The sequence below is a fragment of the Camarhynchus parvulus genome, chromosome 8 (assembly GCF_901933205.1).
Source record: "Camarhynchus parvulus chromosome 8, STF_HiC, whole genome shotgun sequence".
Taxonomy (NCBI): Eukaryota; Metazoa; Chordata; class Aves; order Passeriformes; family Thraupidae; genus Camarhynchus; species Camarhynchus parvulus.
The window spans coordinates 3957795-3980916 of record NC_044578.1 but is presented as its reverse complement, the minus strand read 5'-3'; the positions used below and the strand labels follow the sequence as shown (position 1 = coordinate 3980916).

The following is a 23122-nucleotide window of genomic DNA, read 5'->3' as shown; positions in this document are numbered from 1 at the left end:
CATTTGTCAGGATGCTCCCTCACCAAATGCATCTTCTTACTGCCCTTTCTTTTTGTGAGAAAGTTCTCATTATTAGCACAATTACAGAGAAGTCCATCTGGCCTGTTGGAACAGCTGCCCACTTATTAAATAAGCATTTAATAAAGATATTAACCCAGCATATCAGCTGGTTAGATGGCCAGAGATTAACTGCAGTTAGAGTTATTTACTAATGCCCCTTCTTTGTCATTTAAGAAAGTAACAGACTGCAAACACTGGAATAATTTTGACACTTGAAATCACTTTTCACAGTAAGGGCTGTGAAGCCACCAGTACTTTCAAATCCAGGCTCTTTTAACATTTTAAAATGCTTCAGTAACATTACACTGCCATGCACCGTCTGAAGTGATTTAATATTGCTGAAGTGTGTCAGGGGCTTTCTTTAATAAGCTCTTCAAATCTGTCTGTGTATTATAGAATATTCAAAGATAGCTTTTCAAAATCTGCTGAACTGATTTTGAAATACAAAATTCCCTGTTCCCCCCTCTGTGGAATCTGAATAAGCATCGCATGGCAAAAAAATTTTAAAAGGAGGAAAACAAATAAAGCGAGGCACAAATTGAAGTTGCAGTGCTTGCTGAACACACCTGCTTGGTGTAACAGACCTGCATAAACCAACAGCATCTTGATGAAGCTTCAGCTGAGAAAAGAGTAGGAAAGGAGAAAGCAAATGAAGGCTGGTCAGGGAGGGAAAAGGACTAGCAGCTCCCAGAGTGAGGCTTCCAGGACCCAAGCTCTCTCTGGCCAGGCCCATGGACAGGGAGCTGCCTCTCCCCAAGCACAGCTGCTGGAGCAGCGCTGGGGGGAACACCCTCACCCTCCTCACTCACGCTTCAAATCCCCCCACGAGCAGGGAGAGGAGCTCTGAGCAGAACAGATGTCCCTCACAACCCCCATCTCCTTCCCCTCCCCCTGCCTGCAACCCAATTTAATAATATTTAGTTTTACAGCACAGTAGGGATGCATCAGCCTTTACAGCTCAATGGCACTTACTTAAAGCATCTCTCGAGTCACAGCTGGATTGACAGTTTATTTTTCGAGAATTTGGATTTATATTCACCCAAAGGTTAACTGCATAACTCTACAAGGAGCACTAACATGAGCCACTTCACAAAAGGGAAATATTTATAATAGATCCACTTATTAAAAAAATAAATTAAAAATAAATACCAAATACCCCTGGGGTCCGTAGTTAAGCAAGTTTTAATGTCTTAGAAGGCCATTGTGGCTACAAAGCATCAGGAATGCCATCTCCTGTTGTCAGCTATTTCCAACAGGACAGCTGAAATAGTAGCATCTGAATGGCACTGAATATTTTAAAGTAACAACATATGACTGCTATCTCATCTGAAACTCTCCAGAAAAGCTATATCCCCTCGAGGCTATCCCACTGAGTAATATTTTTTAAAATAAATGCATGTCTGTTTTTGGACAGGTTCACATATTGATTTACTTTCAAACCTAATCAGGTCATACTCTCGCAGGCTCATAGATCCTTGAATAAAGTAATAGGTATCTTTGTAAAGGAGCACATAAACATCTGTCAGACACCAGCCATAGTTCAAACTGAATTTGCTACAGAGACAATTCCTCCAAAAGTATAGGTCTTTATGTAAGCCACATTAGCAAACTTTCATGCACTGTCCATATTTCAGCCGTTTATTACCCAGATGAGAATGGCAGTCAATCTGCTCCTCACCGCAACAGCTTTCATTGTCTCCTCCAATCTAGGTCACCGTTGTTAAATACCACAGCCTCCCAACTGTGGGAAGTACTGCAGCATGTGTTTTATCAGTGAGATGCTATTTGCTTTGATCACTTCTGCCACATTTCTCTCCCTGCTCGAAAGACAAAATTTTGTTAGCTGCATTTCCAAAAAAAAATTCAAAAAAAATCCATCATCTTACACATATCCATCCAGTCTAACAATCTCCTTGTGTGCCTTGCTACTGCTTCAGCTATTGCAATGTTATGTGCATGCCTCAGCTTTTCCTAAAGAGGATTCTGAGCTCTTCGTTTTAACAAAATACTGACATTTTCCGTGGCCTTATTAAGTGGCTACAGCAGGAACACAATCAGCGCATTCTGGAATTAACTGGCTCTTAATTCCAGGAGAAGTTCTTAAGCCTGTGTTCTCTATTACTCCTACGCCAGCACAAAACCTAAAGCCTCAGCAAAGAAATATTTCTGTAAATTCACTTTGCAGTTAGGATTAACACAGGTTGGACCCTTTATGCATGGGGAAATTAGTCCCAAGCTCCACTCGCCTCCCCCACACGCCTGTGAAACAACAATTTCTGTCAAATCATTTGTCTTCTCAACCACGCTTCAGTGAGCTCATGTAGGGGTTATTAGGAGACTTCCCTTGGCCCAAGTTATGAAGGAGGTCAGACAAGATGATCATAATACTTCCCCTCTGGCTTTCAAATACATGAATTAATTAATTTTCTTTGGGACTTCAAAACTTAAGAAGTTCCCTCCCCTGAAACCAGTTTCCATCTGCTTAAATAAAAGAAAAGCAGTCTTAGAAAGGATTTGTAACTAAGCCCTGGCATTCCCTAGGTATTTAACTTCTCCACAGCCACAAAGTGGGATTTGACAAGAGGATGGTACCTCCCAAACATTGGTTTGACAAAACAAAAGCTGTGCTCCCATCCTTAGCTCCTGCTTTTATGCCTCTGGAGCCCTGCAATTAATTTTTTCTCCTCCAAAGCTCCCAACATAATCATGTTGATGCCTGTGGTTTTACAAGTGTTAAGCAAAGCCCAAACATACTAAAAGGGTAAAATGTAAGTGAAAATAAGAGTGAAAAGTGCTGTGATCCTGGAAAACTAAAACCAGTTCAAGTGTAAGGGTCTGCAATCCTGGGAGAAAATGTTACTCATCCACTTCCCACCTGCCCTCGAAGCCGAACACAGAGAACAGCAGTGGGACCACTCACAAACAGACGATGGAAAACCCATCCTTGCCACCAGCGCTCTTCGTACCCTCCAGGGAGAGGGGCCAGGAAATCCTCTGGTGCTGCTCACACTGTTTTGTACTCATCAGCTCATTTCCCCAATGGTCAGGGCTGGCAAACATCAGAGGATTCATCTGTCACAGCAGGCACTGCACTAATTCCAACCAGGAACCCAAGGGACTGATCCAAAACCCACTGATACGCTGCAGCTAACAAGGCCTACAAGTAAGGACCAGAAAAGGAGCAAGCTGAGGTAAAAGAGAGATTAAGACACCGACAGAGAGTGGAAAATGAGGAGGAAACAAAAGCAAACAGGAGAGCTGTCGGTGACACTTTTACAGCAAATTCTGTAAAGTGTTTAACAGGACTGGGCACTGGAATTCTGGCTGCCCTGCCACAGAAAACAGCCTCTGTTGGATTGTTCATGGGTCTGTCCCTCCCCTCTGTTTTGCCATTTGCCCCAGAACAGCAGAATTCACTGCTTCCAGTGACAAAGCCAAAGGAGTCTCCTTTATGGCACTCCATGCAAGCACTGCCTTTTCCTGCCATTTCTTACTGCTATTTCTGCAGCCTGTAAAGCTGAAAGGACTTTTACTGTTGACATGCACAAACTGAGATGCTACACAAACATTTATTCCCCTACAAACCCTCCCCTGGAACCCAGCACCCTTCATCTCCCACTCACTCCCTAAATTAGACAGCTTTTTAGACTCACAGCTGCCTCCTGATCTCATATTTAGTTTTGCTTGCTCTAAAATGAGCATGTATTTCCCTCCACTCCTGATTTTCTATATATTATGATAAAGGAAGGAGTTTTATGTCCTTTATGCAGTTTTCTGTACTATGTCTGTAGTGTCTTCCAGAACAACACTGCCAAAAAACCCTTTTTAATTCATCCAATATCAGAAAAATAACGAGTACTCCAACCACAGCATTTAATTTCCCACAGTATTTAATTGCTGTAGTTGACAGTATTCATAAAACACTTCTCTTATCTCCTGAAAACAAGAAGCTTTTTTTAAACAAAATCCTACATGTAACTTAGGCTAATAACACATTTTATTAAGGTTATTGTGGTTTAAACTATGCTTCATTTTTCTGTCTCTAGGGTATCTTTCAGGCATGTTACCCAGTTCCTCAGATGGGGTAAATAGCACCACTGAAGCTGATTCACCACTGAAGAGCATCTTGGCAAAAAACTGACCTATAAAACATTTCTAAAATAAGATTTTTATTAGTATTCCAACGATGGCAGGAATAATTACTGAAATCCTCCTGGAAATCACTCCATGTCGTGGTGAATACTGCACTCCACTCCACCAATTATTCACCAGAAGTGCTGTGAATTTTCTACTCACAGAAAATGCTGACCGGATTAAAAAGAAGCTTTTCAAAGGAATGAATTGATTTCATCAACATTTTTAATGGCAAATTACTAACATTTCATTTTAATATTCCAGTTTCTATTTTCTATTATACAGGGCAGCACTCATGCAACAAAGGCAAAATAGAAGACATGGACTTGCTTTAAAGGATTTTTGAAATATTAAAGGTATGGCATTTGAATTCAGGAAAAACTACATCTCCTCTGCCCATGGAGCAGGGAATGCAACTCCAGCTCAGAGAGCTGAAAACCAGGAACAATCCCAGCGTGCTGGGGTATAGATACAGCACTCATCATTCCTTTAAATGCACTTTCTGACTCAAAACTCCACTCAGAGTGCTTTTGTAAGCTTTAGCAGGGTATCACATCAAAAAGGAGCAGGCTTAAAAACTCCACATCATTCCTCTGATACCACATAGCAGATAACAGAGGAAATCATTCAGATGAGACTAGAGATTGCTCAGTGAAACTGAATTACCTAATGCTTTTCCCCCAGCAATTGCTCTACTCCAAGACTTCACTACTCCCAGATTCCCACACTGCTGACCCTGGAGCAGAAAAGAGAAGGAATTTCTGATCATGCTGTGCAAGAACAAACAAGAAACCAAAGTCACAACTACTCCCAAGCACAGGCACAGCCTGGCTGTGACCCGAGCCCCAGCAGCAGAAACTGCCTCACCTCCACTCCAGTCAATAAAGTCACACCAGCACAAAATCAATGGCCTTGCATTTGACTCACATTGGCTAATTCCATTGATTTTAATGGAGTTGGAGTTACACCAGTTTCATGCTGGTGTATCTGCATTAGTGTCAGAGAAGTTATGCCAGCATGACTGATGTAAACAAGAGCAGACAAACCAACCCCTCCATGGCTAAAATTCAGTGTCATTAACTCCAAAGCCACGAGAAAATGCAGATCTGTACATTACCCAAGCAGGGCCTTTGGAATTTATTTTTGCAAAGCAGAAGAACAGCTCTTTTGTGATCCTCTCAGCAGCAAAGAAACAGGGACTAAGAAGGCAAAGAGGACAAAGTACACAGTTGGGATCACAGCATTCTGTAATTAGAGCTGTTAAATGATTACTAAAGTGCAGTGGTGCAATCATCACACCAGAGGAAAGGGAGAAGTGTGCAGTCAGGAGCATCACCAGGGAGAAGGTAAAAGTAATGTCAGACACCACGTTTCATACTGGAATGCAAATTCCTCACAATCAGAATCTGTGTCTTCTAATTGGAAGAAAATGTTACGGAATTAAATATCTTACATCCTGGACAGCTCAGCATGTTTTGAAGTGGCACAGTAAGTTGCAGGAATCTTGTTCATCTCCTGTCCTTCACAGAAATATCTTGATTCAGCTCTGTTTCTTGTTCAATTTCAGGATCATTTTCTTAGTATTTCAAGTGAGACTGAACTGAACTCACCCTCTCGTTCCTTTTAAATAAAATAACAGCACTGTACCTAACTTAAGCTATACTTTGAAATCTGAAGTAAAGTTTGGAGTGATGCCTTACACTGACCTTCTTAAAGGATGTGAATTTTGCACCAACTGTTCCGGGTCCCCTTGAGATTTGTTCAGCCACAAGAGTTGACCTGTACATTGTGCCCTTCCATTCTCTGAAGCTTCCTGACACTACAGCGAAGCAAAGGAAACCTTCCTAAGGCCAACAGTAACAGAAAGCCCCTTTGCCAGCATCTTTGTTCACTGTTATTTTTCAACACACAGCCCTTGTTCCCTTGACTGTTAAGTATTAGGAGAACTGATCAAAGGAATTCACCTTGCTGGAAATGGACTTTTGCTTTATTACACCAAACTCAAAGTTCATTGTCTAGCACAGCAAAGGGAAAAAGCAAGAAGCTTCTGACACTGTATGAATTCACACAAACAGGCAATAATCACTTTTACATTCGTGTTCACAACTGACAAATATCAGTGTTTTGAACTGTCAAGTGAGCTAAGTGTGGCTTTCCAGCACCTGAAGAGAACCCCCAAGGAAGACCTTCCACAAGGACATTTAGTGACAGGACAAGGGGGAACAGCTTCAAACTGACAGAGAGTAGGTTTAGAGCAGAGATTAAGAAGAAATTCTCTCCTGTGAGGATGGTGAGGCCCTGGCACAGGTTCCCAGAGAAGCTGTGGGTGCAACCCTGGAAGTGTCCCGGGCCAGGCTGGACAGGGCTTGGAGCAGCCTGGATAGTGAGAGGTGTCCCTGCCCATGACAGAGGGGTTAAAACTCAATGAGCTTTAAAGTCCCTTCCAAAGCAGGCCATTCTGTGATTCTCTGATGAGTTTTAGCTGCAGAATTACTTCTGACCATTCTGTTTGAACAGTTCAGCTTTCAAACCACTCCTAAAAGCAGCCCCTCAGGATTGCTGGGATGAACAGCAGGCAGGCTCCTGCATGATACCATACAGAAGTATTTGAGGACAGCTGCTAGATTTTCCTGGAGAAGTTTCAAATAAATACTTTTCTTGGAATCACTCATCTATTCTCATCTCATTTGTATCTGATTAGGTTACACACTGCTCCTCAAATGCCTCTGCTTTCTATCAGTAGGAGTATTAACCATTTTCAAAGAGAGGAAGCATCTTCCCTAAAAAGTTTCCATGCATACTCTGGTTAGAGGTAAGATCAGCAGCATTTCTGAATAATAACAGACAGTGCTCTTCCCACAACTGGAAAAGATACTAGAAGAAAAAACAAAGCCACACGACTGTCTAACCCTTGGACATGTGTGGGCCAAGAGTTGTTTGCTGTATCGTAATTCCATGCAGAGAGACATCCATAGAGAGTCCCCACTGTGGCATAACCAGGTGTACATGACCACCTCACACCCTAACAGGATCAAAGCCCAGCTGATCAGGTTAGAGACCCTGCAAAAGGAATCACTGCCAGGAAAAGGAAACACCAAACCACTGCCAGGCTAACATGACAGGGAAAAAAAATTTTAAAAGGGTTTGATTATTCAGATGGGGAACTCTTAAGCAGTTAAATGAGTACAAGGATCTGCATGAGTGGTAACACATCAGAAAATAATGCTTCTATTCAAAATATTTTAAAAAATCACCAAGCAGCATGCGGTGAGGAACCATTCACCTTCTACTGTCATGCTACAGTTTATTCTCTCTTGGAAGCAATTACAGGACAAATGCCAAGCTACAGAAGGTATTTTTCCAGCAGCAGCATCTGGCTTCTTGGCAGACTCCTCAGGCAATTTTATTGGAAGCTTTAGAGACGCTGTTGGGTCAGTCCTGGTTATATTGCTTCAGAACTGTCTGGCAGATTCCTCTTCCTAGATGTCATAATCCTTCTGATTTACCTTGAAGGAATTAGCACACTTTTATCCATTTCAAGAACAGTTGACCTGCAAGGCATTTCGGGGCTGCCTACAGAGACACAGTAAAAGTCACTGGTGTAAATCTGTGTGCCTTTGAACCAGAAGAATTTCAGCACCCAGTGCCTGATGTATCATCAAGGAAACAAGGAAGCCATGCAAACATTCTGTGTGTGTGTGTGTGTTACCAGTAAATTGAGTGCATTCTTTACGATTAAGGGAAAAAACACAAGATGCATAAAAGATTAACTAGTTAAAAAAAAAAAAAAGAGGTAGGAATCTGCTCCTTCCAACTCTTTCATAAAGGGCAGGAGGGGCTGGTGGGAGGGAAGACAGAGATGTCCTCTGCTCCCCCCCATACCCACCCCTTCCCCCTCGCCAGCCCCAGCTAAGATCTGCATTATTCTGCAGCTGTGATCATGATTAATCCTCATCCAGAGGGATGAAAGACAGGATGCTGGTTCTGCCCGCCCTCTCTGCCTACCAACAAAATCAAGTCCACAACAGAAAGGCTTTCTGTCAGTTTGGGGCTGTCCTCTGGAATTCATACAGAAAAAAGGGACAGCATGCTGTACAAAGTGAATTTATAGTCCATAACATAGGTGGGACCTTCCTACTTATAAAGACTTTTGTGCAATCATTTATATTAAATATACTATAATTTTTTTAAAATGCAGATGTGCTCATTAATACTACTTATTTTTTTAAAGGCATTCCCAGATGTGCTTGGATGATTTTTTTTTTTTCAGAGAGGTTTCAAAAGCTCCCACAAAACCCTGTACCAGGTTATTTTCTAGCAAAAAGAGAGTCCTAATGCCCAAAGGTAAATACTAAAGGAGCAAGTAATGTACTCTATAATTTAATAAAGGACTACAGATCTTGGATTTTCAGTAACAGGAGTATTCACTGAGCAGCCTAAGAGCAGACTGACAGCACTAAGGAAGATACACATATCCAGGTCAAACAAAAAGCCAAACAGAGCTCTGTCATCAGCCCCGTGCAAATAAATCCAACCAGACACAGACCTCAGACTTGGCTAATGTGAATTGACTAACAGAATTCCATTTTAGGCAGGGAAAAACATATTCTGACTGTAAGCCAGCAGTGCTCACAAGTTCTAAGTGTAGGTATCACTAGGGCCAGGTGAACCATGAACTAATCTGAATTTTATCCATATCAAATATTTGTCCTGTCCAGAAATTACCTTCCTAGATTTAAACCAAGTATTCATTCTCATTACTGCCTACACCTTTTGGACATCCCTATTCATTAATTAAAACTTCTGCAGAATCACAGTACTCATCGACAAGGCAGCCTGGGCTTTAAAATGCTGTGCTGTGGCACACACTGAAAAAATCAATTATTTAGGCTCCAGTACATGAACAGAAGTTACTGGCACAGTAGAAACCAAGCCATATTTTAGGGGAGTTGTAGCACAGATTCCCTTGTTTACCTGCTGGTTCCTCTGAAGTGCTGAGCAGTCTCCATGATCAGGTGAACATTTGGATACACAGTAAAAACTGAATTTCCAGTGATGCCCTAGATTTCATTGACTACACAAAAGAGATGAAAGCTGCACATAGAGGCAAACAGAAGGTTTCCTGGATGCAGCAAAGATCTAAAATATTTTCATGAATTGCCTTTGATTCTGCAGTCTCAACAGGGCCTGTAAACCGAGAGAGCAAACGGGAATAATCAACAAATGGGTGCACTTCCGTACAGCAAAGAAAATCAATTAAAAACAGAAGTAAAATGTTGCTCTCCCTTGTACACTGCTCTCCTGGAACACCTGGCACACTTAAAGCAATGTACATTACAGTCAAGGCTAATATAGCCTGATGTGAATAAAGCCCTTGCTGTAATGAGAAACAGTTGTTTTGCCAGGAGAGTTTAAAGCCAAAAGGTGAAGAATTCCAAATCCAATTAAAACGAAAGGGAATTCAGGAATGCAGAATTTAATTACTCCACTTGGAAGGTAGCCAGGACCATGGGTTAAGCACCCATGGCCCTGTGAAAGGGCCAGGGGAGCTCAAAGGAATTCCAGTGGTCAGGCCCCCAGCTCCTTTCTCCTTGGAGCAGGGCACCCTTGGCAGCCACTGCCCTGGAGCTGAGCCCCAGGGAAGAACCAGCTCCTGAATTCCAGCCTTTCCAGCAGCTCCTGCCTCCCAAATCCCAGCATCAGGCAGGCCTGGCCTTGCCCAGCTTGTGGTACCACGCAGGCTCTCTGTACATGGTGGGGCTGCAGACAATGCCCAATTAAAGCCATTCAGATAAACACACATTCAATGAAGTTATTGCCTATGCACCACTTGAACATTTTGGTTTGGGCTTTTTTTCAGATCAACAGACTAAATGGCAGGCAGTAATAATATCAATTTTGGAAGAAGTGTGATGTTTGTGTTACCCACTCAAGTTAATTAATGAAAATAATGACAGAGTTACAAAATCAGAGATGATTAAGAACTTGAAGACCATCCGACCCATTCCTCTGCCAAGGAGGATTTGTTCTTAGCACATTAATTCTGTTCTGCAGCAAACCTTCCCAAATCACAGGAGCAGCAAGAGTCCCATCAGAGGTGTTCACACTTTCAGGCTGATTCAGAGGAAGAAGTAAAACCCGGGAAGAGAAATCCCACCAACTCCCTATCATTATTCTGAGTTAACTGCTCAGAGATTATCTTGAGCAATTACTCTCATCCCTTACTGCACACACATGCCAAATACCTGTAATCCTCACTCTCTCGGTGCTAAACCAATCCATCCCCTTCAGGTAAGATCTAATGGTAAAATCACATTCCACTGGGTTTATATCCCACACTATTACAGTCTCCATTATTAAATACTGCTTATTAGTTTGTACTTACAAAGTCAGGGAGGTGTGATTTTATTGCTTGCAAATCATCCTTACGTGAGTCTTACGCTGTACTTACACTTCACTCTGCTCTTCCAGATAAGCTTTTTGCTTTCTGCATATTTAAATAGTAACTCTAATTATCCCTACTTGATTGGCCTCCTCTTGCAAAGCCTTTCCACAGGATCATCTGCAATGAATTCTTCATCCTACTTAGATTTTAAGAAGCCTAAGATACATTATATTATTTAATTTTAATAAGAGCATAGAGATGTTTCTTAAAAAAAAACCGATGCATAATGGGTTTCTTCCTCAGATATATTTTTATCAAAAACACAGCAAGAACGGCAGAATAATGATTCCTATTACACTGGGCATAGTAACATGACAAAACAGTGCTTAGCAAGAAAGTAAATTAAAAATTAAAAAACAAAAACCAACCAACCAATAAGAGACTGACATAGCATCACACTGGCAAAGAAAAGGTCACTTAATTTTCTAAAAATATTGCTTCTTTTGCAAACGATGCTTAGAAGAGTTTTCTAGATTTATTCCAAATTACAGTCACAGAAAACACTTTATACTTGGAACTCACAGGTACACAGAAGCTACAGGCACCTACACAGGAGCTGAAATTAATGGTACTTAATCCCTTAGCTCAGGTAGTCCAACCAAGGAAATGCACATTGCAGTAGCCCAAAACATGTCAACAAAATCTGAGTTGAACCTAATACTTTTGACAAGAAATTTATCAGTCTTTCTGACCATTTTGAAAGAGATTTGGTTACTGATGATGTTTGGTTTAATTATAGGGGTGTCTGGTAAACCCAACGTGTTAAAGTTGTGCGGTATTTTCCTTTATGAGTTCTGGGTTTAGCTCCTTGTAACTTTTACCAGAGTGAAGTGACATCTTGCACGACACACACAGGAGCAATGGCACACAGAGTTCAGCCTCCAAGACCTTGTGCTGCTGCCCCAAGGCGTGAGATCATCCCCTCCTCCTCCTCCTGCCCTGCTTAGCAAGCAGTGACCACAGACAGTGACTGCCTTTAGCACACAGCCCTGACTTTGATCCTCCAGCAGGGACTGTCTGTACCTGAAGGTGTCACATGGAAAGAGAAGTTACTCTGTGACTGCACACACAACTTTTCACTCCACCTGCACAATGATAAATTCAGCCTCTCTTTACTGATGTGCTTGGCTCTGGAGCAGTCATATACTTCTTTTTTTTGTGTGTGTGTGTGTGTGTGTGTGTGAGTACTCTGTGCAGGAAAAAGCAGCAGCATAGGTGTACAACAACCACACTGCAGCACCTTCCAGAATTCAGCTCCAAAGCTGCATTCCTTCAGCACCTACTCCTGCAAAAGTGACATCAGCAATATGGGATTTGGGTCTGGCAGCAGGGACTCCCTTTCAAACATGACTTGGGAAAAACAGGATAGGGAAGGAAAGCAGGATGTTCAATTCTAGCTGTGACTTTCAGGTCTCTGTGTCAAAGGGGTGTCAGAAAGTGCTTGGAAAGACAGAACACAGTCCTGAGCTGTGAATGCTCAGAGCATTCACTACTTCATTAAATACTAAATTATTGAGCACTATTTTAGTAAATAAAACCAACCAACCACACAGAGACTTCGTGGTGCATCTTTAAACCAAAGACTTCCTTTGGGAAATAATCCTAATTCCATGCAGAGAGACATCCATAGAGGGTCTCCACTGTGATGTAACCAGGTGTGCATGACCACCTCACAGGATGAAAGCCCAGCTGATCAGGTTAGGGACTCTGCAAAAGGAATCACTGCCAGGAAAAGGAAACACCAAACCACTGCCAGGCTAACATGTCAGGGAACAAATAAAAAAAAGGGTTTGATTATTCAGATGGGGAACTCTTAAGCAGTTAAATGAGTACAAGGATCTGCATGAGTTGTAACACACCAGAAAATAATGGGAAATGTTACATTCAACAAAAAAAAAAAAGTTTTTCTCTCATTTCCTCTGGTCCTCCCCATGAATTACATCCCACTGGAGATGTGACACCAGCTCTGGAACACAGCAAAGTACCAGGCTCAGCCCTGAGCCAGCTGATTTCAGGTGCAACACTGAGGAAAGCAGCATTTCCCATAAGGAGGCCCAGATCAAGGGTTTGTGCTGTCCAAGATCATGACAAAGAGGTTGAAGATAAAGTTACACTGATAACTGATGCTGAACACCTCAAGGCAAATACTTCCTATTGTAATAGCCATTAAAATATTGGGGTTTTTTTTCACCAAACAGGCATTCTTATCAGGACTGAAGTCAGGAAGGACAACCAGGTTATCAGCAATCACAGGTGAGGAAGCTCAGCCTTCAGCAGCACAGTAACCTTCCAGCACTCTATTCAAGAAAATTCAGAATATTATTGGCAGAATAATTCTGCCTGAAGCTCAGTAAATAGGTCCCAGATTTTTTTATATGAAGTAATTTGATTCTATTTTTAGCCATTAAAGAACATTTGGATTAACAGATTGAAAAAAGTTCATTCACAGCTTTAAATATACATATATATGACTGTTACAAACTCTCTCCCCTGCTGCCCATAAAACTAACAAAATCAAGGCAGAAATTACATTTACATAGTCCTGAAAATATTTTAAAATCATCATTAACATGTGTGTGATTTCATAGTATTTTACTTATGGGCCCAAAGTTGTATCCTGAATGCCATTTCTATAGAAATTGAGTGCCAAGTATTACCAAGTTACAATTTTATTGTCTATGTAAAAATACCCTGGCAGCATTCAGGCAAATTAAATTTAAAATTAAACTTCAAGCCTTTGCATGCCACCATAATATTTCAGGCAACAATTTCAAGAAAGGGAAAGCAGAAAACAGACTGTGCATATACTATAGTTCTAAATAGACTTCTCATGTCAAATGGCACAGTTTTTCCTTTTTTTCCATTAAAGAGTTATTTCAAATCTTCTGCTGAATACATTTACATGCCTAATGAAACCTCCTCAGTGATTTTTCTTGAATTACTCTATATGCTTTAACACTGCATACACTAATAGTGTACACATACATACAAATGCACACATAAATGCATGCACTCATGCACACAATATTCATGTAAAAAGAATTAATGGAATTTTTTGACTGGATGCTACCCCCTGTAAATATGTTAAATGTGAACAGTGCTCAAGGCTGGGTTCATTAACTAAAAATGCTGCTGTTGTCTGCACAATTCATGTTGCTCATGTGAGAAGGGATGACATGTAAAATGCTAATTTACAGACTCAGTTCTTTTCAATTTACCATCAGGGCTCTCTCTCCATGAGGAAAATCAGGGGTCACTCACAATTCTCAGGGAATAACTTGGGCTAAGACCTCACTCAGCACCTGGAGATGAAACTCTGCAGGGAGTCTTCTTCAAGAAAAAGTGGAGAGAAAAGAAAAAAGGAATGTTCTGAATGAGCTCCAAAGACATTTTCTGACATGTTCTCATGGAAAAATAATATCCCAGAAGCCACAGTCCACTGACTGGCAAACATCCCATCTTCCAAGGGAAGAGTCATTACATTTTACATTAGCAGCTGATGTTGTAGATAACTCTTCTCACAACTTCAGCTGTTTATCACCTATTTCTCCTCCAGTCTTTTTCCTAAACTCCCTGGCTCTTGAGCACCTGCAATCACCTCACATCCCATCTGAAAGTTATTCTGAACACACAGAACCAAGCATGGAACGTCACCTTATCCATTAAGTTTGGACTCCATGTCCCCATTATAGGTCGATGCAGCATTTGATGAACAGATACAATTAAGAGATGACCTTCAAAACCCCATTATTTCCCCAACCCAGAACAGCAGCAGTGCCACCATTCCCTGAAACATTCCAAGATTTCATTCTACCACAGCTGTACCAGCTGCTTCTTCTACAAATCCTTTGACACCCAACTACTTCAGAGATCACAAATGCTAACTTAACAATTAACAAATACTTCAATAATTTATGTATTTACAATTTCTGAGCAGTTTTATCAGTGGTTTTGTTGCCCTTGCCTGGATGCACCTCTGAGCTGTATTTAACTTTCACAGGGTCTCACCATCCCCCTGCCCCTTGGTGTACGAACTGTTTTGGATTCAAAGACCTCTTCTCTACAGGGCAAGTTTTCAGCAGGACTTCAACGCCTTTAAATCCCTTCCTGCAACCTCTGTGTTAGTTTATCAGAGCAGTCATTAAGGCTGAGCACTTTGAGGCTGATGGGTTTATCTAGGCTAGCCCAACTCCAGCTAATTGCATTCAATTTGACATTCTCCAAGCACTGACAGTCCTCATTCAAGCCGAGTGTGAAAGTTTTTAAATTAGCTTTCACAGTTTGATTCACAGACAGCAAATGCAAAATGGCACAGGATTAATTTTTTTTTTCCTCCAACAACACAGTGTAACAAAATAGCCCAAAGGCTATTTTACTTCATTTGCTTTAACTATTAGGGAAGATTCACAGCACAATGTTCCAACAGAGACAAAAGCTCCAGAGGACTTTCAAAGCTCAGTATTGCCCCTATTAATTAAAGTACCATACGTTTGTACAGCCTTTCCACTTTGTCACTGGATGTTAAAATGAAGTCTAGGCCATTTCAGACAAGCCACAGCCATTACTGCTTAAAACATGAACATACCAATACATTCTTTTCCATTTTATTACAGATCACATTTTTAATACCTAATAAAGTATGGCACTGGACTTAAAACGGGCTATAGGGAAACCCATATTTTCTTGGCAAAGTAAAATCCTGACTTCCCATGAAATCTGACAACGTGCCTTTTGATCAGTGTGCCTTCATTTGCCAGACACAAGTTAAAAAGAAAACCAGAATACTGAATTACCTATTGCAAAAGTGATTTGGTCACTCCCACCAAAGAGTGGCAGAGCAAGATGGAAATTCAGCTTTCTTGGCACTCTTTATTATTGGGTGTGTTTGAGAAGCTCCATCAACAAACTGAAAGATTCATTATAGGCAAACCATCATAAAATACTCTACACTCATAATTTAGGAGAAAAATATTTCTCCAGTCTCAGAGGAAAACGAAAATCTCCACTAACAGTTTAGTTTATCTCACCAAAGTACATATCACAGTATTTTACATAAGGTCCAAAACTCTTAAACAATCCTTATTTCAAATTAGTTCTAATACTCTAATAACAAATAATTCCAATATAATCCAATAACTGTACCAACTGCAACTCACATTACAGATTAGGGAAGTATCTTAAGGTATGAAAATTGTTTATAGTGAAATTTAAAAGCAAACATTTGCATGCACAGATAGATTCCAGCTTCATCTTCCACATTCCAGGTATTTACAGCCAAGGATACATAGGTCACATCTGACAAACTGTAAAGTCAAAGGCCCATCTGTAAATGCCAAAATGTTACTCACTGTGGTGGATGGAATTTGGGTACCTCTTGCCAGGATTCAGAGTAGTAATCACAAATATCAACCCAGTTTCATGAGTATTTTCCATGAAGAAGTTACTTACTTGAATTATAGTGATTGTATATATAGTAAATATATACAATACATTTATGGCATTTATGATGAATATAATATAATAAATATTCTATTTCTTATTTCCTTCTTAGTAAATAAGAAGAAGCCTTTTTTTCATAAGCAAAGGATGTGAGTAAAAGTAAAAATATTACAAAACAATCCACTCTGTCTGTTTAGAGAAATTTACACCCAGACCTAGGAAATAGGAATTCTGTTTTGTGAACAGAACTAAGTCAGAGCCCAAACCAGGCAGAAGCAGGCTGTGAAAAGGGAGCCCTGACAGTGCAGGGCAGGCTTGGACAGTGGCTTTGGAAGCAGAGCTGTCACACTTGGCACACAAGCACCACTCCTGCTGCCTGGATTAAAGTGCATTTGGGTACAGCTACAAAGGCCAGAAATGCAGCTCTCCATGGTAATAGAGAGCAATTTGGATATGCCTTTATTATAGTCATTTCATGAAATCTTTTCTGATGTAATGAAATGAAAAATGAAATTCACTGAATTAAACATATGAGAAAATCTAAGTTAACACTGACAAAATACAGAACTGAAAAATATAATATTTTAAAAAATAAAACTACTTTTCTCATGCCTTTAGACCATTAGATCTTGTGTGTAACTACAGACAATATAAATCCTTCCACAATAATGAAGCTTTAGACCCTTTAAAATAAAACACAGCCCATCATAAATGGAACTTCTTCAATAGCAACCAATGCTCCCTGAATTAACCTCCAAAACTTATGAAGCTTCATTACCTCAGAGGGCAAATAACCACAGGTTATTGGAGAGCTAAACTTGTCAGAAACTGCATAAAAAGAGACAATCCAATTGTCACTGGAAGCAATTAATACATTCCTCAGGTCACTTCATGCCAGGTGCTCACAGACCTCAGAATACACTGGCATGACGCTCCAATGTTTGCCAATATTTGTGCTTAAGAAACTTTGAATTCTACCCAACTGTAAAAATGCCACAGCACAACTGATCAGTGCTGATCATGGAAGTCTCACAGAGTAATCTCATTTCAAAAACAAAGTAAGATTGGGGAAAATTCTGGTTTTGGTAGAAGTGAATTTTCAATGGATTACTGGCAATTCCAGAGCAGGGACAGAGCATTCACAAGCATCTGCTAAATAAAGTTTTTCCCTCCAGCACAGACACTGGCATTAGTTGGAGGCAAAGACATTAAATATCAGCATGATCTTGGCTATTCTTTGAAGATTTTAGTGGATAAAAACAATTCCTGATAATAAAGACTAAGAGCCAAAGCAACTTGTATGAAAGCCATTACAAAGTGCACTAAAGGCAGCAAGCACAATATACTGTGCATTTCCTGATACACCTCATGTGTTTTGACAGTTTTATACTTATTATACTAATTTTATATTTGGATCCTTAAGCTCTTCAGACATTTTGGTTTTTTCTTTCCTCTGGGCACAGTAAGACAGGGACCTGATAGGGACCAGCAGGGACCTTGTTCTGAGAAGTATTTCTGCAGAAAAAAAATGGACACGTGCATTCAGATCTATCTTCAGATAGCCAAAATGGCTTCTAGAATTTTTACTTTCTATTAAGTGAGCTTAAACTGCAATCCACAGATAAAATACTGCCTTTGAGTTGCACAACCACTGTTCCAAATAATTATAATAATTTCCCTCAAATAATAAAGGAAAAATCTAGAACCATCAGGTGTGTTTAACAGAGAAGAGGAAACACTGTTGAAGATGAGGAAGATCGGATACGAGGAGATGCTATAGACCAGCTGTTCTCAGAGTGCCTGAAATTAACAGCTGGCAGACAATTGTTGGGGTTTCCCACCAACACGTCAACCTAAAACATTCCCATGTAAAAGCTTACAGTGCTAATGAAAACAAAACATCTCCTTTTAAAGGCACTTTGTTCGGTTCAAAATAACATGACACTGACACTTAGGATTTTTTTCCCCCTGCTGAACTCCTGCTCTGAAAAAAGTACAGGTCACATCCCTTCTGAGGCTGTTTTTCTCCATTTCCAACTGGAAAGCTCAGTTTTGGCCTCACTGGGACACAGTTCCTTGAAATAATGGAGTTTACTGCAAGGGATGGGCAGTAATTTATCTTCTTGCATTTGGCAGGAGTAGATTTCACTAAAGGCTATTAGGGGCTGGTTTTAGCCTGAAATTGCCTAAAAATGCCTAAAAATAAACTAAATCAGTTTATTACCAAATAATATGCTTTACATTTAACTCTCCTGGTGCAAAATAAAGTCATTGCTCAAGTGGCAAATCCTCAAAATGAATGAACATGCCGAGTTTCAGAAATGTTTGGTTTTCTTTCAAGGTAGTATCAAACTCCTTCTGTTTTCTCACTAAGTTCAGTGCCTTTTTATTTTGATGGCTCTGAAAGAATCGCCAGGTAGAAACCCTTCAGATCTGTTTTGAGCTACTCCTACTTCCAAGACAACCAGCACGAAACAGTAGCACAAATCCAAGAAGTGCAATTTCCATAGGATGTCACACTTGCATGAGTAGCTGTTAATGCCAGCTGCAGCAGCCAGAATATGAATTTTCCCATTGCTAAAATTTTAGAAAGCAAAACATAAAAGTGAAGGCAGCTTTATCATTACCTGCCTGTTCTCATTTCAGAAAGCTGGCTCCCCTTACCTTCTTTAAGTATCTACTAACAATTTTTTTCATTGCAGTTCATCTTGAAAATTAATCATCATAAATTTAAAACCGTTTTCTTGCACATCTGTCAGGTTGGTAGTGCTATTTCATTTATTACAAGACCACATGACGCATCAGAGCTCAGTATTTGAACATGACATATTTTCACTTTGTTGTGATACCACATTCGAAAATTGTTCCTATCAATCTTTCACTGGAGCCAAAACTTAACTGTCTTGTTCACTGAAACATTAAATGCCAAGTCACACAGATGAATAAAAGCATTTGCAAGATGCAAACATTTGCAAAAGTTTCCTGTTGAAAGGGTCTGTAGAAGAGAATCCACCAAAGTGAACAGAGCCCAGTCAGTATCAAAATAATGATCATTTGCAATCATCTTCGCTATCAGATCTCACTGAAACTTAGATGATTTCATTAACAGGCTGAACTTTAAGTAGAATTTTGGAAGTGTTTACAGCCCTGATTTCCAAACAGTTGTGCCCTTGCCAGACTCAGCCCATGCACTGCTCCACACCCGTGACTTTCTGCATCGTTCCCAGCAAGGAGCCAAACCCCAAACAAACAGGCCAGGTACTTACAGTCCCCATAATGCATCATTTTCCCTCTAAACAGTGGCAGCAAACAGGCACCTCCAACACTGTATTACCTTCTTCTCTCATTCATGACGATGTCACACCCAGGTTCTTTGATTCTGAAAGAGAAGCATTTCCCAGGTTCTGAGGACAGAGGTACCCTGGCCAATCCATCATGCTTTGTGTGCTAATGATAGACTCATGCAGACCAGGCACCAGGAGCAGTCAGAGGCAGCAGGCATGAAAAGGAGTGAATCAACTGTCAGGGGTTGTGATCTGAAGGACTGCAAGGCTGTGATTAGAATTTTCAATCAGGACTTCCACAATCCATCACGCTACAGGGAAAGGGAGGGGGACACACATATTTCTTCATCAGCCCTTCCTGCTATGGGCAAAGCGAGTTCTGAGGCATTAAAAAAAGGGAATCTGAAAGTCTTATGCTCATAAGCAGGTGCTCTTCAGGGAGTGGAGAGTAAAGGATTTTCTGCAACTGCACAGCTACTATTTTTTGTCTGCACACTCAAGATTATGTGCAGCACAGCCTTTGAGATTATGAGAATAAAACACAGCTCTTCCTCTCTCTCCTCGTACAGGTGCACTCACAGCTACCTGAGCAAAAAGTAACCCTGGAAACCTTTGTGTGTTGTCTTTGGGGATGTGAAAAGGAATAAAAACCTCCAGGAATACTTCATCAGAATTTGCTAACATGCTCGGTGAAACTTTAGAAAACAAAAAGGCAGAGCTCTTCCTCTTTACAAGGAAAGGATTCTCATAAGCTGTACAAAATCACCTGCAGCACTTGCCAGGAGGCATTCAGTCACATCCTCCAAATGTACAAAGGACCAGCAAATTTACTGAGTGCACAAGATCACAGTGCACCAACCACGTGGGCTAACCTTGTTTTCTCTGTGGTATTTGTTTGCCTTGGTACTGCTGCCTCTGACTCAGAGAAAAATTCAATTCCACAATTCAACAGGACTTGGAGCTGGGCTGGTCCAGCAGCCTCCCTTCTGAAACCATGGGAAGCTCAAAAAAGCTCTGCAAGTATCTTGCTGCTTCTTTCCTCTCCTTCCTCACCCATAAAATGCAGCCATTCTCTCTCTCCAGACAAGAATTTTGCAAGAACTCATTCCCAAAGGGGCATTTGCTGCCTCAGAGAACCTGTCCCCACAAAAATGCCAGCCCATCAATCAGGAACTGGGTGTTGGTGGTTCAAAGGAAGTGTCCCAAGGTCTGCACTAATGTCACTACAGTTTTTGACTCTAGATCCAAGTGACAAGCTAGGCAGACTAGACATTTATTGAAATATATGAATGAAGCATTATTTCAAAAGGCAATTTTCATGTTAAATGATGAATAATGAGCAGTAAAGGCAGATCTTATTTACATAATTAATGTTTCAGTTATTGATATTCCTTCAGAGGGTCACTAGACATTTTTCTCCAAGTTAATTAATTAATAAAGCAACTCCTTTTATGTAGGTAATTGCAATCACTTCAATACTCAAAGGCATGTAAAATATCTGGCTTTTTTTCTTTAATGTTGCAACCTGAGTGACACAACGATCATTTGCATAAATATAAACACTGAATGGGTCCATTTAACTCCTGACTAGAAATAAAACCTTTGAAACTAACAGGAAAGAAATACATTAATTAGGCACAAACATGGCAATCTGTGCAAGACTACCTTTTGTCCTTGCATCACATCATATTTTCCCTAACACGAATCTCAGCTTCAAGGCATTGAACTGCTCATGGTGCAAACCTGTCCTCACTTTTAGCTGAAGATTGCTCTGAGGAGACAGAATAATTTGGGAAAGAACAGACTTTATGGAGAAACAAAGAGAAACTAGAAAGGTTTAAATGTTCAACATTTCACAGGCAACAGAAATTAAGAAATGCATTACCAAATCCTGCAAACAGAAGCCTGATGCTGCAAAAAATCTGCTACAGAAAGTCTAAGTGCCCATGTAAGACCCACTCAAGCCAGGTGAGAGCATTACTTTGCTCAGTAGCCAAAGTTTATTTTCTCTTGCATCAGATCAGGCCTCAGGATAAAGAGTCTGGAAAGGATCACTGGCTGCACTGCTTGAGGAAGGTGGGACAGCTGAGAGGTTGTAATTTTATCACACATAATGTTCTTAAACCACTAATAACTTGTACTTATCCCGTTTCTATCTGTATCACCACACACTGCTGCCAAAAAAACATCTTCAGGGGCAGATCCAAGTGTCCTCCCAAACCTGGGCCTCAGAGACTCCTCCAAAGCCAATTATTTGTTGTTAAAATTTCATCTTGAATATGTCATTTGTTGTGTGATTTAATGAATGAGAGAGAAAGGGGTAAAAAGCGTTGATATTTGACCAGTGACACCACTGACTAGCTCATAATCAGAGTCACATCATTCTGCTATTTCCTAATCAGAAAACTGCAAGTGTCTCCACTATCAAGCATTCTGAAACATAATTTGGGATTTTTTTCCTGTTTGATACAATGCCTAACACCATGGGGGAAAATGAAGGCAAGGAAGGCTCCAATCCACCTCCACAGTTCTGGGGAATGGGATAGCAATAGAGATAATAAATGTTATTATTTGTATTATCCACTCATCTGCACCGTATCAGCTGCTAAAACCTTGCAAATATTCCTGACACCATCAAGAACCATTTCAACCTGCTTTCAGAATGTAAATCTCATATCTGATCTCCATCCACGAGATTATAACAAAATGTGAAATAACCTAAATATTGAAAGCCATTTCACAGAAAGTGGAAACGGATACTGTAGGGAAAAACCCATTCCAGGCTTGCAAATTCCCTCTTTCATGTAATCCTTCTCCATATCCTTCCAGGGAACTATTTGATATCTCTCTCTCAGTGTTTTTAACCACTGCAGATCTTTTCAGAGCCAGTGGCTGGTTGTGTTTTCAACTGGTGGTTCCCATTCCAACCGTGCAGGAGTCAGGAACGCAGCACTGAGCAGGTTATGAATAAACCACTCAGGTTTTCTTTTCTGTGTTTCTCAGTAATTACTCACAGCCACTGAGCACAACAGACTTCTGCTCCTTCAGGGCTCCACTTCCCAGGGATCAATGTGCTGCAAACAGAGGCACTACAGCATTAATAGCAAGTTTTAAGCGCTCCTCACAAGGCAAGAGTGTCCTGGACAGCCTTCCTTCAGGTATCCAGGAGCTAAAGAGCTGCTCTTAGTGTAAATGTGTGCCTTTTGGCCAAAATCACACTGTCCTGAACACAAAGAAGTGACAACAGACACATCCAAGACAAGATAGAAATGAAATTCCAGATTAACAAAGCTCCATTAAATCACCTTAGCAATTCCATCTCCACAGATAACAATCTGGCTTGCAGTGGTGGGCTAAATAATGCAGCTGAACACATTAAGAATAGGTCTGTATTCAGGCTGAATGGACTGTTAGCTCAGGAATAAAAGACAGGAGGGAAAAGAAATGCTGAAGTAGCTATATTCTGCCCACAGCACATTTTCTCTTCTCCTTCATCTTCCAAAACTATCATGATCATACATCTATCAACATATCGTATGTTTTCCCTGTGAAACAGACAAAATAGGCCTCAAAATCTGTGTCTAATGGGCACCATCAAAAGAAATATCAATTCATCTGGATGCATAAACCATCCAGAAATCAGCGTAATCAAAAAGTGGGGCTTCTTCTTTGCCATCATCCAGTCTCTGCAACAGCACGGGCTGCTTTTATATTTGATTATTTTATCCTGCAGATACCTTCACTTCCCCTGAGTGCATTT

At 40.6% G+C, this 23122-nt stretch overlaps 1 protein-coding gene across 11 annotated transcripts in view; it reads right to left on the bottom strand.

Moving 5' to 3' along the window:
• DAB1 (DAB adaptor protein 1) overlaps positions 1-23122 on the bottom strand; it is a 409901-nt gene that overhangs the window by 103048 nt on the left and 283731 nt on the right. For 2 of the 11 annotated variants that reach the window (XM_030953038.1, XM_030953037.1), the window contains one exon: positions 19345-19457. The exons of the other annotated variants lie outside the window; for them this stretch is intronic. The gene's annotated coding sequence lies outside the window, so the exon portion shown is untranslated. The remainder of the gene's footprint in view (positions 1-19344; positions 19458-23122) is intronic. 11 annotated transcript variants of the gene reach the window in all.